Here is a 6,144-nt window from a genome sequence, read left to right on the forward strand (position 1 = left end):
CTGATGAAACAACATGCACCTGCCCAGAATTTACCTGTGACTCAGGATTGTGTATCGCACATGCTAAAAAGTGTGATAAAGTGAACGACTGTGGAGACTGGAGTGATGAACCGAGTAGTTGTGATTGTCATACAATAGAGTTTACCTGTAAGTCAGGATACAACAATTTTACAGACAAATGTGTCACAGCTGAACAGATGTGTGATGGTGTCCATAATTGCCTAGATGGTTCGGATGAAGCAGTCGATCGCTGCAATCTTACCTGTAATAATGCAACAGAAGTAAGGTAAGCTTTTATCATAATTCATAAAAGAATCTAGCGGCACAACCAAGAAGCCATTTTAGGTACACATTAGCAAACAGCAAGCTAGTCAGTTTTCAGCAGAATGACATGTAGGTTTGTACCACATGTTTATCAGTCAAACAAGTTTTTCTAAACAGCCAAGTCAAACATACTTTACCTTAAAAACACAGAATTCCTGTTTAAGTTGCAATGATCTAGAAATTTTTGCTGAATTTCCTTTTTGTAGCGATTCCAACTGCATAGATGTAACATACAGTAAGCAGAAAGTTACCATAGAGGTAACATAAGCAGAAAGATACCTTGGACACCAAAGATATGCATCATTGTTTTGGCACCATCAATTTGGCTAAAGTATTGTCTCAATGAGCCTTGACGGGTCCTCGATAACTTTTTTGTTTGTCGCTTTTAAGATGTTTGTCTCTTTTAGCTAAAATGAAAAGCTGTTTTGCATGTAGTAAGGGGACTTTTAATAAGGCTTTTGGGATTCCTTTGAGTTCATGAAAAATGTCATGGGTTTTTTAGGCCATTTTTTTGGGTAGTCTTACTATACTTCAGTTCAATGAACTAGCACCGCTAGCAATTCTTGCAGGTCAGTCAACTCAGTTCATCAGCATTGTGCATAACTCGCCCAATGCTACAAGGCGTATCGAAATTTAGCCATAGGTTTTTTGAGCTGGCTGACAGATTAGTCACTTACCACCAACAATTGCTCTACGGCTTCTTCTTTCAAAGACCAGATCTGTTGGATTATATTATATCTGCTATTATAATGTACTAGAAATTCCTCTGTCATACAGCACACAACCAAAGTGATATTGGTAAAAAGAAAGGGTACTGCTGGTTGAGAAATGCAATATTAGCAGTCAAATGGCACTGCAGTGCAATAGGAGAACTGCAATGGTAGCTGCAATGGTAGCTGTAATGTACTGAGTGTTATTATGTACAACAAACAGCAATAATGAAAGGAAAAGATTATATGTTTATATCTCTCCCATGCAATAGGAGAAATGCAATATTAGAAGTAAAATGGCAAGCTGCTGTGTAATATACACAGTTTGAAAGTTGGTTGTGTTGAATGTAGAATGGTTTTGACAGCGATCTGTAGCCAAATTGAAGAAAGGATAATGATTACAGAAACCATGGTTAGGTCGAGTGTGTAAGATTTAGAGTTATCTACACTAGCAGAAGGAGAAAACTCTCAGTTATTTTGCACAAAAAAATTGATTCCAGCTTAATTACAGCAGATTTTATGATTGATAAACTAAATGCATGTTTACCATTAGTGTGAAAACATAGTTCTGAGAAAACTGGTGCTAAAGTTTGAGAAACGAAAACCAATGCACAACTTTGTTTACATTTCAAAATGCATAGCAACCAATATCAAAAGGTTGTGATATTTATCTAGATTTTTGTATTTATATGCAAAAACTATGCCGAATTTAAAAAATCTAAACAGATTTTAGTTGGTTGTCATAGAAATAGCTGTATATTTATAAGAAAATGTAGGCCTATTACTTAATTTTGCAGATATTAAAAACGGCTTGGCAGTACCGCGATATTGGGCACAGCCGTAGTATCATCAACAAAATATTTAGAAAAATAATAACAGTAACATATTGCACACTATCGGTCACTATATACTTTGATCTTGTAAATTCGAATGATTATTCTTATAATTAGATATTATAATAATCTTATAAAATCGAATAATTATTCTTATAACTAAATATTGTAATAATCTTATAAGAATTGCTAAAGAAATATCATCGTCATTTCCTTTACTTTCGCTGCTTTGGATATTAGTTGGAATACCAAAGTACTTGTTATAAGTGTTCAAAATGTCAGAGTTAACTTTAAAATCGACAAAAAAGAAACGATTACTTTTCAGTACTTCTACATTAATTACAGAAACCTTCGGCAATTTGACAATGTGATAGACTGGTGAAATGTGCACGTTTTTCTCGTGAAATGCGCACGGCTTTATGGTTCTTCTATCTGTCGCACGGCTTTATCGGCGTTTTGTTGGCCGGTCTTAATTTTGATTAAAAAAGGCTTCTCCGGTTTTAATGGCGATTTTAAGCCAAATTAATCTGTCTATTTATGTATTATCTGATCAGATGGGTGAGTTTTAGGATATTTTCTACACTTTTCAAAGACTTGGTAACACATTTAAATAGGTTTATATGTGTTTTGTATCATTATTACACTTAAACGACTCCACACGAAAATGGTTAAAATTTTTGATGAGATTTTGGTACAAGGGTTTGAGTATGGCCGTTGATGAATAATTTTTCGGGAGTTGTGTGCGCATATGCAGTTATCATAAAGCTCCCAAAAACTCGCTTCGCTCGTGTTTGGTCGTGAGATAATATAACTATGATATTGTTAGCATATTACTGAGTAATGATAAATGATACAGAAAAAGTGTCGCAAGTCATAGATATTGTGCAAACTTTCTTTTCCATAAAGTGTCTTAATAGTTGTCTCGTTTTTCAACATAGTCCTTTAAAGATGTGGTTGCATCAAATTTGAGTTAATCTTAAAAAGAAAGCTTTTTTTTCTTTATCAGTTGATATGTTGTTTGTTGTGTTAGGCGATCTCATTGCCAAGATATTTGAAGATTAAAATCGAAAAAATCTGATCGCGGTAAAAACGCTCAGGCCAAAAAAACATGCCCAGACTTGCCCAAAATGATGTCACGCGTGATATATCTGTCAATATATCTCGTATTCCCATCGGCTATTTGCGATAAAAGTCTAGTCCTACGCGGCTCTATTGGCATATATTTTATTTTGTATTTGCTCATGTTGGCTAGAATAAAATTTTAAATCCAGCTACAGATACATCATTATGAATGTTTCAAAGGCCTCAAATAACGAAAATTGAAAATTTGTCTTACTCACTTTCTCCAAATGCTGTGTAAACATTTGAGTACCGACTACCAATTCTACCGGTCTACGGTAATTCTGTCAAGCTAACTATATAGAATAAGGTCTTTGTATCGGCACAGTTCCATCGCTACCCACACTAATGATATACAGCCTCACAAAAGCCCCACCCACATTATGCCCGCCGCCTATCCTGGGGCAAGGCTGTATATCATTGCCCACACCGAAAACTAGTTTCTTACTACCGTAAGTAAAATAAGCAAGCTGTGTCTTTAAAAAGAATATACATAGAGATAGAGTTTTAAGGATGAGAAATCTGATGCAAACTGGATTTGAACTCATATTCTCCAGTTCTGCGGACATCCATATACTGTATCCAATTCACTACAATATTCTGCAAATCATGTTTTGCATTATCTTCAACAATATTATTTTATTATATAATTTTTACAAGCAACAAAATTTTCATCTCCGCATAAAGCTTTTATTAAAAATATTCATCAAGTCGTGGCCACTCACATAGTTTTAGCTGATACTATAATACAAATTCATCTACTGCAGCAAACTCAAACAAAACATCATGGTTTATGCAGCACACATTCAAGTCTCTCTTTCCCATTTATGGCAGTTTCCACACTGACAAAGCTGCTTCGGCTGGTGGGACCACATAATCATCCTGTAATCAGTAAAACAAATGCAACAAATATGTGTCATTCATAGATATGTCATACTAATGCGTATCTACTGAAAGCTTTCAAATTGGGAGTTAGATAGATTGCGAGTGTAATTTTAAAAAAGAACAAATGTTTAACAAAGGCATAAGTACGCCAAGCCAACGATTCGAAGCTTTGGTTGTGGAAGTTAAAGATTTGCGTTGATCAATCGGTTTTCTTTACTTTCTACAAGTGAGAAGTAAACATCTAAAGTCAAAGCATAAATCTAATTTATTAGATAAAACTGCCACAGAAAATTTAAAGCAAATGTAGCTAGGTGAACCGATAAAAAATTATAAAACGATGATTAGTGATAGCAAAAGGTTATAATTTTATTAATTAGTAAATGTATTAATGAGTACTAAAAATATTACCTTTAGTATATTCATCAATCTAAGCCATTGTATTGCTAAATGCTATGGATTAAAAAGAAGCCATCAAGAACTCACTGTACATACGTATCTCGCATGCGCAGGAAATTACATTTTAGCCTCAAACAGGGAAATATAATCTGAATGTAAACTCAACAGTACATCTATAGGAGACTCAAAGTAAAAGATAAATTTACCTCCATTCTCTGATCTTCCTCCATAGCAGTAACTTCACAGCAATTTTTTCAATTATGTTGTTTGCCAATAAAACGTGTCGATCGAGTAATTCATTAGAGTAACGATGTTAATTAATTTAGTAAATATCGATGTCCATACGATTTAATAACAGAGTAAAATCCCTAAATTTGAGATCACAGACAACGCATTTTACGAGTGATAACATTTATTACGATCTATATAAAAATTTCACGCTGATGATTGGCTAATGAAGCGACCTTATATTTATCGATCGTGGTTTCTTTTCAGATGTATCACTAGTGACGTCACGAAAGAAGCACCCGCTGAAACGTGAGCTTTTTATAAAAGTGCCTCATTCAAACGCATATATTTCTGGACAGAGTTGGTCTACAAAGACAAAAATGACATCAAATTGTAGCTGATGTTTTAGCTTTTTATGGGTCTTAATTACATTAAATCGACCTTTTTGACGCAACCACATCTTTAAGAGCAGCTACTTTAGTTTCGCTATTTATATAACTTATCACATGCAGATTGTTTGTATATTAAAGTATGGCAACATGGTATCTAGCATAAATTATACAATATATTATTTTTTATCACAAATTATGTTATGCTCTTGTTACGCGATGCAACATCATATATTTCACTGTTATAACGTGATCATACTTATTTGTGTTGAATTTTAAATTTGCAAAATATTGTAGTGTTAACAATTTATGCATCGCATAATATGTATTATATTTAAGCATTATTTTTATTATTATACATATATTAGTAAACTAATCTCGGTAGGCTTTGCCCTTACAGCAGTTAATACCTATTTAGTCATTCTAGCATTTTGTAAACTTCCTTAAATTTTTGAAAGCTTATGCCATTCACTTCATAATTTATGCATTGTACAATATTTATTACATTTAAGCATTATTTTTATTACTATACATATATACCATATATTATTTTTATTATTATACGTGTAGGCTTTGCCAACATACATACTCCATGTCTCGAATCCCACAATATGTGTGTTTTGGTTGTTAAATGGGATAGATCATAATATCTATTGTAGATGTGACAGTGGAGTGAGCAACTTCGACTTCTTTCCGTGTATAGATGATACATATGTCTGTGATAATTATTCCGACTGTGTAGACCAGAGTGATGACGCAGTCTGTCCTGGTGAGTATAAAGATCCATAGTGTCATGGACTTGTCAAGTAAGGGCATACAAGAAAAATGGTGTTATCTAGTTATTTAATATGCAGGAATATCTGCATATTAAAAAACTACCTAACACCATTTTCCTTGTATGTGTAATAACTCATCCGGTCATCCAGAAGAGGCAAAATAATTTGCTTCTTTTTTACCATAACTCATAAACCTCAAATGTCCTTAGTTATCCATGGCTCCCATGCAACTCTTGAAAGCAGCTCTGAGGTGGTTAATTTTCATTTGATGATCTATGTTAGTATTTCCTAACATCTTAGATTTCGTAGGAGACGGAACGTTCAACCTGTAAAAATTAAATTAGGCTTCGGGCTGATACCGTTGAATGATTTTTTTTGGCTCAGTTCGTGATACTGATATCAAAGATTGAATACTGTCAAACTTCGTAATGGATATTGGCATCGAGCAGAGAAGATATTTTCAGCAAGAGTGTCGAAGATTAGA

Source organism: Watersipora subatra, chromosome 3 (genome assembly GCF_963576615.1).
Source record: "Watersipora subatra chromosome 3, tzWatSuba1.1, whole genome shotgun sequence".
Classification (NCBI taxonomy): Eukaryota; Metazoa; Bryozoa; class Gymnolaemata; order Cheilostomatida; family Watersiporidae; genus Watersipora; species Watersipora subatra.